General features: G+C 38.4%; 1 protein-coding gene across 1 annotated transcript in view; it reads left to right on the plus strand.

Annotated features, from left to right (window-relative positions):
* The first annotated feature begins 519 nt into the window (after positions 1 to 519).
* Positions 520 to 12192, plus strand: part of tgfbr3 (transforming growth factor, beta receptor III) — a 139289-nt gene continuing 127616 nt past the window's right edge. Inside the window, exon 1 of the mRNA XM_067459552.1 lies at positions 520 to 739. The gene's annotated coding sequence lies outside the window, so the exon portion shown is untranslated. The remainder of the gene's footprint in view (positions 740 to 12192) is intronic.

Genomic DNA, 12192 nt, shown 5'->3' on the forward strand with positions numbered 1-12192 from the left:
CCTGCAATAATAATAATAATAATAATAATAATAATAATAATAATAATAATAATAATAATAATAATAATAATAATACAAATCGGTCAATATATACCCTATAATTTCATAATGTAATATATAATAACAATAATACGTATTTTTTATTATTATTATATTGTCAGTTATAACAGAAAAATATACAAATGCCATTTATCTTTTAAAATTCTGCAACAACAACAACAACAACAACAACAACAGCAACAACAACAACAACAACAACTAATAATAATAATAATAATAATAATAATAATAATAATAATAATAATAATAATAATAATAATAATAATAATAAGGCCTATTATTATTATTATTATTATTATTATTATTATTATTATTATTATTATTATTATTATTATTATATATTTTTTGTATAAGTAAACTCACGTGTCATGGCTGCGGAAGTTGATGGGTTTTCAAGCCCACTTCATCCTCTCATTTGTCTTGATAGATGTGAATCGCAGCCTCCTCCTTCTGGCCCCTCCCACTGAAACACACACGGACCCACAGAAAGCGGGAGAGGTATTTAAAACTTTTTGAGATCTGTCACAGGCTTTGTCATCCCGAAAATCGTGGCGTTTGTCGCACGATTGATTACTACACTGACAGAAGATTTTACGCAGGTTGTTTACTATATCAACCGAAGGAAACGCTACCGTGAACTCCCAAGAAAGTTTTCATCAGCATTACTGAAGATTCGCTGGTATGTCACGTTGTTTCTATCGTTGTTTTAGTTTTGACGTAAACATTGTATAAGGATCGCTGTCAGACCGGTTTAGTGTCCTTGTTAAAATGGTTGTTTTATAGCGTGTTTACAGTCGCATGCTCATTTGATAGACGCGCATGCACGCGCGGTTCACAGCAGCATGTCTCGCGACGAGACAAAACCAGAACTCTTCCTTTAGGCTATATTCTATGAAGTTGTTGTCTACTAAGCAACGTTCTTCAAGTTCACGCAAAGGTTTAAAGCTCATTTGAATTGAATAAGTGATTGTAAAATGTTTTTAACAAGGTTTTTATTTGAAGTCTGCACGGTCTGTGCGTGCAGATGTTGTGATGTGGTCTGGATGAGCTGTGCAACTTGAGGTGCTTGTTGTGACATCTGACAGCTGAACTACAATGTGTTGTCCTTGTCCAACATCGATCTACTTATTTTTTTCAGACGCAACTCTTTTTAAGGATGAGTGGACTGCCCTGCACAGGAATTTCTTTTAATCAAATTAATGTAACTTAGTTCACATAACACCGGAGGTACAGTCATGGCACGAATCTCTTTCAGTGCATGTAAAGACAAAAGCCTCTTCCATTTACTAGTTGCATGTATTGTGAAATTCTCAAGCAGGCATGTAAGTGTATTGAACAATTGGGAGTATTATTATGTAAAACATCACACGACTTTAAGGTATAGCCTACTTTCCTGGGATTTCTCTCACTGAACTTAATTTATAAACAGGAAATACTCATAAACATGATGTCTTGTGCCATAATTCGGTTGTGGGCATCAGCAAAATTAACAGCTGAGAAGTTCTTACATGTTAATTCTAGACTTGTGATTCACAGCGGCGGACCCTAAAATGTTTTCAAATTGGGTTTCAGTTGCAGACAACAGATAAAATGCACATAAAACAATGCAAATAATACAATTCACCAAATGTATTTATAGTTTGTATGTCAACTTTTAATAGGAAGGCTTCCCTTACGTTTTGGTGTTGGCATCTAATGCTGTGCAACAAGTCAAATTCTACAATATTTTGGCACTATAAATGTCTCTTGTAGAGCTGTTTTACAGCAGAATTTGAATCTAATTTCTTTCTTACTGGACTGTGACTGTCAGAGGTATTTTTTGTATGTTTATTTCTATATATTTTCTTATCTTTTTACCTTTTATGTCCCTAGAAAGTATTCAATATATCAATAGAGCTTTGCTGTTATATTACACATCTAACCATGAAGCAATGGACATCCTTGTTGCTATGCTTCAGTGTTTGGTTACCAAAGAGACAGTTTTCACCTTATCAGTTTTGCAAAGTGTCTTAATATAATATTCTATGACCTAATCCAGAATTGATTCATGTTTACTAGTTACACATTTAAGTAATATCTTCATTTGAGAACATTTCCTGTAAGTCACTTTCATTAGTGGTGCGTGGCTGATCTCCTCAGGGGGATTTGTTCTGAGTCCCGGTCAGGCTTTTGCAGGCATCCCTGCAAGTTTCTTACGTGAGAAAACAAGGGTTTCTGGGCAGTGGATTCCATGGGAGAGGCTGATCATAGTTCTTGAATGTACTTTAAGACATGATTTTTATAGTGGAGATAAGGTGTTAGAGTGAAGGTGGTTTCATTACAGACCTCTGAGTGTTATCTGATTCAAGATCATGTGACATGTTGATTCAGGTCCTCAGGGTTAGCAATCACTCACTCCCAACTTATTACTTTCTATTCTCAAAGATAGAGGGAGACAAAGAAAGTTAAGTGCTTTTTGGAGGGAACCAAATTCGCTGAACATAGCTTAGTAGATTAACACAAGATTATGTATTGTAATGAGTTTCATTAACTTTCATCCTTTTTTCTGTCTTTGTCATATTGCCGTTCTGTGAGTAGTGCGGGTGATTCATAACTGGCGAATGAGTAAAAATGGCATGTTGATGCAAGTGTGTTACTTTGCGTGCTCTGATGTGACTCACAAATAGAGGTCACGTATACGCAGTTGTGCAGATGTTCCATAAGTGTGTGTGTGTGTGTGCTCTGTGGTCTTAGCGGCAGCCCTGAGGTGTGATTTAGTGTGTGTTTGTGTGCATGTTGTGTGAATGAACGTGTCCAGTGCTAAAGATGTGCAATTGGCCCAGTGAGTCGAGTAGATTGATCAATTTGTGTCGTTGTTGGAGGTTGTGGTTTTGTTTGAGTGCAGCTGGCCACTTCATGTCCCCAGTGTCTCACTGTTTGACACGTGGCTATGCTCGCGGCCAACACAGAAAGGATCCATTTGGGCCGACGAGCACATCTTCCATTATAAACATGTCAAAGAGGCTCCCGTCACCATTGACTTACGCAAACGGGAAACCACATTCTGTTTAGGCTGAAAGACTCAATCCAAATAAGATTCATTAGCAGACAAGAGGCCCATGTTGGACATCATCATGGCTTTCGGGAGGCCTCCACTACCAAAGTGGTCCTAGATGATGCGCTCTGTAGGTACCCACATTTTCAGAGAAACTCATGCCATGTTTTTTGGCTTGAACAATGTAGGCTGGAGTGAGTTATGTTTTATTTATACATGGCTGGAAATAGTTGTGGTGTGTTATTCTCTAGAGTTCATGATGTATTCTGGTCTATCCTCTCATGCTGAGATGGTTTTCAGAAGGACATGGTCAAGCATACTGTAAAGACCTCATGAAACTTTTAGATCTCATGATGGACTTTAGGTCCATCTCTGTTAGCTTTGAAGTTTTCTGTGTAGCACTTCTAAACATTGGCAATTACAATTATAAGTATTTCCCTTGAAGAAAATGGATCATGAATATTAATAACTCACCTTGTTTGGAGAGGTGTAACTGAGGGTGCGTTCACACTTGTCACGTTTGGTTCGATTAAAACGAACCCTGGTGCGATTGCTCGGTTAGTGCGGATCATTTGAACATATGTGAACGCTGCCATCCGAACCCTGGTGCACACCAAACAAGCGGACCGAGACCGCTAAAAAGATGTGTCTTGGTCCACTTCCAAACAAACTCTGGTGCGGTTCGATTGATATATGAACGCAACACGGACCAAAGACATGTAAACGAACCAAACACAGGAGGTAATGTCACAAGATGCGACGCTACAAGTCAGCTGATTTGACGACGCGGAAAGATCGGTGTATCAAATTAGTAACGTTAACGTTAAGAGGGCAAATGTGGAGCAAGGAGGAGGTAAGTGCCTCATCAATATTTGGTCCAAGCATGTTTCAAAAATGCTAAAAAAATGCACAAGATGCATACCTGGTTCTTCTCATCAAAGGACCTGTGTTGCCCATTAGTTGGTACAGACGACGGAACTGTCGTCTCTTTTACAGCAGATCTTAATTTCTGCATGCAACAGAGGAAATCCTGGTGCTGTTTTGAATGTTTTGAACATTTTATGAGCTCTTCGTGAGTTCTCAGCTGGTAAAAATAATGCCATGTACATGCATAAAATGATCGCGTTTAATCCAGCACACAGCATTGATTTGAATGTTCGGTAAGCAAGCTTCTACATCGTAAAAGCCGACCAATCAGATTGTGACCGTCTCCCTGTGCCTTTGGTTTGGTAACTTTAGGTTCGCTGTTAAAAATGGCAGTGTGAACGCTAAGCGGACCAGGACTATATGTTTTTTGGTCCAAACCAAACTAACCGAACTACAAGTGTAAACGCACCCTAATACTCTTTCTTGCATTCTGACTTATTTAGCTAGCCTAGAAATCTAGACGCACTCTAGCGGCAGCAAATCTAATCTGCCGCAAGTATTGTCTAGCAACTCTCAATACACTTCTAAGCTGTAAAAGCCAAACTCTGGTCAGGCCAATCACATTGTGTGTAGAGTTGATGGGCGGGGCTTAACATAATGATGGCCGAGTTGCGTTTGCGTGCTTCTAGCAAACACAGAAACTGACGAACGACAGTCTTTCAAATTGGCTTTGATCGCGACTCTGGAAGACTTGGAGTTAAGCTTTTCTCTGAGAAAAGAACAAAGAACGGCAGCGAAGTCATTATTACAAAAGGGAAGATGTGTTCGGAGTTTTGCCAACCGGATACAGCGACTGTTTAATCTGTCAACGAGTTCCGCTTCACCTTCGTTGCTCTGGTTGGTTGTAGCGCTATCCTATCGCGTGCAGAGGGAGTTTGAAAGACACTCGTTTATCCCACCCCTCGGATTGAGCCCTGTCAATGGTGAGTTTCCAGACCAAACATCTTGATGTGGGTCTGGCTTGTCAGGCTATTATTTAGTTGGATTATCATGCTAAACATGACCAAAATGTCAAAAGAAATGAGTTGGCTGTATGACGAAGTATTTCTGTGCCAAATAATAATAATAATAATAATAATAATAATAATAATAATAATAATAATAATACATTTTATTTATAATGCACTTTATATTAAACAAAATCTCAAAGTGCTACAGAATTAAAAACAATCAACAACAATAAATAAATATGTAAATGAATAAAATAAAATAAATAAAACTGAAAAAAAATAAAGAAGTAACAAGTCAATTAAAAGCTCTGCTAAAAAGGTGGGTTTCAAGACCACGCTTAAAAGCATCTATAGTCTGTGGAGTCCGCAGGTGGTCAGGGAGAGCATTCCACAGACTGGGGGCTGCAGAGCAGAAGGCCCGATCTCCCATAGTACGGAGATTGGTCGAGGGAGTTTTAAGACGAAACCGAGAAATAGAGCGGAGGTTACGAGTGGCTGTTTGTGTGGTAAGGAGTTTTTTGAGATAGGAGGGAGCATCACCATGGATGCACTGGTGCGTAAGGAGAGAGATCTTGTACTCGATCCTGAACGACACAGGAAGCCAGTGGAGAAGGGGAAATACACCCCCTCAGGATTCGAATACGTTTCAGAAAGTTTTTTTTCGAGTATGGCCCCGTATGACGTCATAAAGGGCGGAATTCCTTGTATGGGCACTTCTCCTGGATGAGCGCATGCGCACATCAACCAGAGTGAGAGCAAGATCGGGCACATCATAGAGCTTCGTTCGAGTTGTTGGAACCGTCGGCACCGCTGTCATTTTGCTTTTAGACCATGAAACCAACAATGTCACTAAAAAAAGTGCGGTTCTGGTTTTGAGGGAAATGTAACCTTTTTTAGCCTCCCAAATAACCCAGTGTTAAGGAACCAGTGGATGCAGTTTATTTTTCCAGAGCAGCAATGGAGTTCTGCAAGTGTGTTTGTTTGTGCCCGGTCATGCACAGGCGGGGAGTGAAAATGTATCAAATGTTTGTGTTGTGTTGCCAATCAGTGCGTTAGTGGGTATATTGTAAATAACACAAACGTATAGTGAATCAAAAGTTATCCAGGGATAATGTCGTGATATATTGTGTGCACACTTGCACTGTAAAAAAAAGGCAAATTTTGAACTTTTGCAGTACAATCGACTTGGATGTTTAAGTTATTTCAACTTAAATTATGTTAAACTGACTTTAAAAATTGAGTTACATCTTGTATAACTAATAAAAACAAGTTTTATATTGCTTAACTTATTTTGATGAGTTAAAACAATGTAAAAACATATGTTGTCATAACTTATTGAACATATAATTTTTTACAGTGTGTGACTCTTTAGCTCCGCCCACTGCATGCCTTCATGAGCTCAGCTGTTTTCTAAAAGAATCTTAAGGCATACAGCGTACCTGTCTTATATGAATATGATAAAACTAAAGACTCTTCAGAGATATGAAGGATGCAATACTACTCTATAAGGTTCTTGAGATTAACATGAGTTTGGCAGAAACTGTGTGTGTCATGTACCCTTTAAGAACTGTTAAATGAAAGGTTATTTGGGAAACCCAGAATGTTTTTTCTCTGGCTTTGCTGTGAACCCCATTTTGAAAGCCATATTTTTAAGATTATAGAATCAGAGTTTCCCACTTAATATCATGTTTTAAACTATGGCAAGTTCTCATACACCCTCTGAAAAAAAAGGCACAAAAAATGTCACTGGAGTTGTACCTTTTCAAAAGGTACACTTTTGTTCATTTTAGGTACTGATATGAAGGCTTCAGATGCAAAAGCCTCTAAGTCTGTCTGACGGTTTTCTTTAAAATAAGCATTTTTTGTCAGGCAGAATGTGCTACGGCTGGGATTTAGTGGGTTTAACGTTAAGGTATTTTATAAACATGCAGAGAGCATTCAGTCAGTATCATCTTATTTTTGATCAAAGTGGCTTTTAGAGGCTTTTGCATCTGAACTCTTCATATGTACCTTTAAGGTACCAATATGCACCCTTTAAGTACAAAAGTGTACCTTTTGAAAAGGTACTGCCCCAGTGACAGTTTTTTACCTTTTTTCCTGAGAGTGTTAGGAGTTTGGAATTAAAGGGGTTATGAATTGAGAAATCTACTTTTCATCCAGCCTTTGATAAATAATAGTTCATTGTGATTTAAGAATATCCTGTGAGTTTCAGAGCTGAAAACCTCCTTGTTAGTCAAAGAAAAGCTTAATTGACACCAGGCCCAACAAACACTTGATTTTAGAATGTGCCAGGCTGTGACATCCTCTGCAGAAGAAGATCAACGCCTACTTCATCACTGCCTGTTTAGCCCCGCACACCGATTCGCACGTGTGACATAGGCCCACACAGAAAAATAGGGTGTCAAAATTGTACCTTTAGCTTGTCGCTGGGGCAGTACCAGCGGCAGTACCAGTAAAAGGACATATTTGTACCTGTTTTACTCCTAAAAGGTGCATATTAGTACCTTTGAGTACAAATGCGTACCTTAAGGTACTACTAAGAACCTTTTTGTGATAAAAATGGTACAACGTTGTTCTTTTAAGGGTACTGCTACTGCCCCAGCGACAAGCTGTTATACCCCTAAAGGTAAAATTTTTTCACCCTATTTTTCTGTGTGCAGATCGAGCTAACAAGCAATAAACATGCAGTTGAGGATTACAAAATATTGTGCAGTGCCTGGGCTTGACAGTAAAGCAACATGTAAGTCACTGTGTTCATTCTAATGCCTGATCTGAAATGTGATTTATGTACAGTTAGATGTTCTTTGTTGGTCAGTAAATCAAACCAGTGACTAAACGTCATCTTGGTTTGTTTATCTAGTAGAATAAAAATAATCTGTTATTTAACGGTGATTAAATTCTATAAAGAAAGCGATCAAAGAAAGCTCCCTTTGCAATCGTTGGAGCAGCGCTTGCTGCAGCTGTCAATCAAACAGAGAGTTTATCAGTGACTCCTGTTTTATTCAACGAATCTCTTAACTATATCACGTTTGCACTGTTAGTGAAGATGAAAGCATTCGTTAGTGGACAGAAACTTGCAATGACGAGATCACTGTTTGCTTAAATGTGCAACATGTGTCGTTGATCGGCTACAATGTTCATCTCTGCAACTTTTTATTCCACGATCTGAATAAAATGCCATAAAACTAAATATAATGCCATAGATCTAAATTTAATACAACGCTTTTCGTGATTAGTTAATCATGAGAACTGTAATAGTAAAAAAAACGTGCTAAACGAGAGAGTAATACTATTTCAAATGGAAAGATGTTAGCAGAAATACGGAAATAAAGACGGAAATACATTGACAAAGGAAAGAAAATGGTGTTCCTCAAACCATTTAATGTGCTTTGTAATACTCTTTAAGCACAGTTTTTTTACATTTTGGATAGATTGGCATGGCAACAGATTGCCAAGTTGCGCTTATTTTCACATTTTCAAACCCTTGATTTTATACTTTACACAAGAAACAGAATGTGATCAACTAATTCTTTGATTGTGAATGATCTGTATTTTTCATTAAGTCAGTTTCTCATTTTAAACTGAATATGGATGATTTTATAGTTTTAAGGCACGCTTCTTTCTCCAGAGTGAAGTGACTCTTTGAGTTCAGACTGAGGCTGCGTATTAAACCATATGGTGTTCGACACTCCACCTACACAGTAATAGTGTGGAGTAGCTACTTATTATGTTCAGTCTGGGGTCTGCTGCCTTGAATTTGCTAATGACTTTTCCAGACTGTTTCTGAATGTTATTGTACTATATCTTTTTGCCGAGAAAAAGGGGAAAAGAGATCTTTCAGACTGGAGTCATACGAGGTGATCAGTCTCTAAACTGAAACAAACATTTATTTTATATCTAATCAAAACCAACATCAAGTTATATCGAGGCGATCTGCCCACGTTTTAGTTTGCTTCTTCAATTATCTGCTTTTGGTTGACAGAAATGCTTAGAACTTTCATTTTACAAGTTTAGTTTAGTATTTTGTTTTGCCCTTACCAGGCCTGGAGAACCCCACCCCCGTTAAGCACATTTATTTATTTGTTTATTTTTATTTTATGTTATTAATATTATGTTTTATGGTTATATGTTTTATGTTATGTTATGTTATGTTATGTTATGTTATGTTATGTTATGTTATGTTATAATGTTATATGTTATATGTTATATGTTATATGTTATGTTATGTTATAATGTTATATGTTATATGTTATATGTTATGTTATGTTAGGCCATGTTTAGGCTATGTTTATGTAATGTTTATGTTAATGCTATGTTTGTTATGTTTGTTTATGATATGTTTATGTTATGTTTGTTATGTTATGTCCCAAGCAACTAGATATAAACTCGAAATTGCGAGTTAATTGAGATTCACAATTCTGGCTTTGCAGTTCACAATTCTGACTTTATAACTCGCAATGACTTTTTTCCTTTAGAATTGTGAGACTCGCAATTGTGAGTTGTAAAGTCTGAATCGTGCGATATAATGTCAGAATTGCGAGTACAGTCAAATTCTGAGGGAAAAATACTTTTTTGATTAATTAATGCAATTACAACTTTATAGCACGCAAATCAAAAGCGACTTTATATTAACATTTGGAGAGAAAAAATGGATGCCAGCCGAACTCAGCCCCACCCACAACATTTTTAGGTCGGGCAATTCGGTCTGGCATCGCTCCATAGAGGAGTAATTATCCCCGAACAGAAACTGTTCAGACCAATGAAATCATCAGGGCGGGCTTTAGACGATGACGGACAGATGATAAACAGGAACGTAATCATGCACGTCATCAAAGGGGCTTGGATTATATTTACTCGAATCCTAAACGGAGAGCTTGTTTGTATATGCATTCAAAAATGATGATCATGTTGGGTAAGTACTCTGTGTATCAATAAATTCTTTTATTTTTTTTCAAAACCTGCTAAGATCGTTTATTCAAGCGTGTGCAGACAGGGTTGCCAAGTTTTTACAACAAAATCCGCCAACTACTAGCCCTAAACAATAGCTTCTCGGGGGTTCTCCGGGGAAAAAAATGGTGTTTGGGGGGTAAAATGTGTGTTATTTTGACAATGTTGCCTGCTAAAATTCTCACTCATGGGTCTATATATCACATAATAGTCGCTTCAACCCTTGGACATATAAAACAACCACGGAAAAATGTTGTGGTACACATTAGTTGAGCTCTGTCTGTTGACATTTGACAATGCATCGCTTCGTTGCTCTGATTGGTTGTAGGTCTATCCAATTGAGGTCTTTCCTGGTTCAGTTGAAACACGCCTCATAATCACAGCCCAATGGAGCAGTTTCAGACTAGAATTGAGTATGACCACGTCAGGCTAGCCCCAACCAGGCCTGCAGAAAAAAATATTTATTTATTTATTTGTTTATTTGTTTATTTATTTATTTAAATTAGTTTTTATATTACTTAGTTTCGCCCTTGATAATGCTCTCTTTGATCTCAGGAATCCAAAATGCCCCTGTCCTTAGTGTGAGAAATGCAAGAGATGGGGGCATCAAATCAAAAGCAGAGGGCACTGGCTTGGGGCCCCTGTGCTGGAAGTGCAATATTTGTTGAGATCCTCCAAAATGACTTCCCAGCCTCAGCAGCTGCCCGTGTGTGAATGGCTCTTTGTTCCTGCAGCTGTTTGCTGAGAGAGAGAGAGAGAGAGAGAGAGAGAGAGAGAGAGAAAGAGAGAGAAAGAGAGAGAGAGAGAGAGAGAGAGAGAGAGAGAGAGAGAGAGAGAGAGAGAGAGAGAAAGAGAGCGCTCCTCACCTTACTAAGAGAGAATAAGCAAAAGGCAGAAAGATTGGCGAAGGAAGGAAGCAGAGAGAGTGAGATAGTGACAGTTTCAGATACTGATGAAGCTGTGGCTTTCATTACTCTTCTCTTGGGGATGCCCACCGGAGTTGTATGTGGCTGTTTTTAACTATTGATGTTCTGAGTGACATTTGAGGTTTTAATCCACCTGTGCCACTCTGCATCTGCATCAATGTGTAAATTTGACACATTGATTCCCCATAATGCACTGGAGTAGCATAGGTTGGGTTCAGGGACTGTGCCTAACCCGTTGCTGCACGGTTGGATGGTTGCTCTGAATGTAACTGTTAAAGCCATTAGTGAAATGCTTCAGTAAACTAGCGTGACAAACCTGTGATGTTGTTTGGTCAGGTTAATGAAGTATTATTGGCCTGGTGTATGCGTCTCTACGCACACTGTGTGGCATGGTGACGTAATTCCTCAGAAATCTGCTAAATTCATTATAGGTAATCTTTATGAGCTGATGAAAAAAAACAGGAGATGCAGCCATGTCAAAACTGGCGAGTTGTGCGGCAAATTCTTGCGGTGCTCTGAAGTATAAATTCTTAGAGATATGAACTCTCTCTCTCTCTCTCTCTCTCTCTCTCTCTCTCTCTCTCTCTCTCTCTCTCTCTTCTCTGTCTCTCTTTTAATAATGAATTAACATAAATGTGACCATTCGTTCATATAACATTTCGATGGCTCTACTTTATTTAAAGGGGACGGTGTGCTAGAACTAACAAGCTGTAACTTAAGAAAACAACCGTCGTTTTAACCTGTCTGTTAAAAAATTACACTGTAAACATCAGTTACAGCTTTAACTTGTTTTTAACTTGGCACTTCCTACAGGGTGTCATGGAGAGGTGAAGTGTCTAAGTCTTATAATCTAGCTACTGGGGTTCCCCAGGGCTCAGTCCTTGGACCACTTCTCTTCTCCATCTACATGTCATCATTAGGTTCCGTCATTCAGAAACACGGCTTCTCCTATCACTGCTATGCGGATGACACTCAACTCTACTTCTCATTTCAACCAGATGATCCTACAGTCAGTGTTCGTATCGCTGCCTGTCTGACAGACATTTCTGACTGGATGAAAGAGCATCATCTTAAACTCAATCTTGCAAAGACAGAATTACTTGTTTTCTCAACCAACCCAGCACTTCATCAAAATTTCTCCATTCAGCTTGGTTCATCGACCATAACTCCATCAAGGACAGCAAGAAACCTTGGAGTTGTGATTGATGACCAGTTAAACTTCACTGACCACATTACTGCAACAGCCCGGTCCTGCAGATTTGCTTTATACAACATTAGAAAGATTAGACCCTTCCTATCAGAACAGGCTGCACAACTCCTGGTTCAAGCTCTTGTTCTCTCCAGACTG

This window comes from Pseudorasbora parva, chromosome 12, assembly GCF_024679245.1.
Source record: "Pseudorasbora parva isolate DD20220531a chromosome 12, ASM2467924v1, whole genome shotgun sequence".
In the NCBI taxonomy this organism is placed as follows: domain Eukaryota; kingdom Metazoa; phylum Chordata; class Actinopteri; order Cypriniformes; family Gobionidae; genus Pseudorasbora; species Pseudorasbora parva.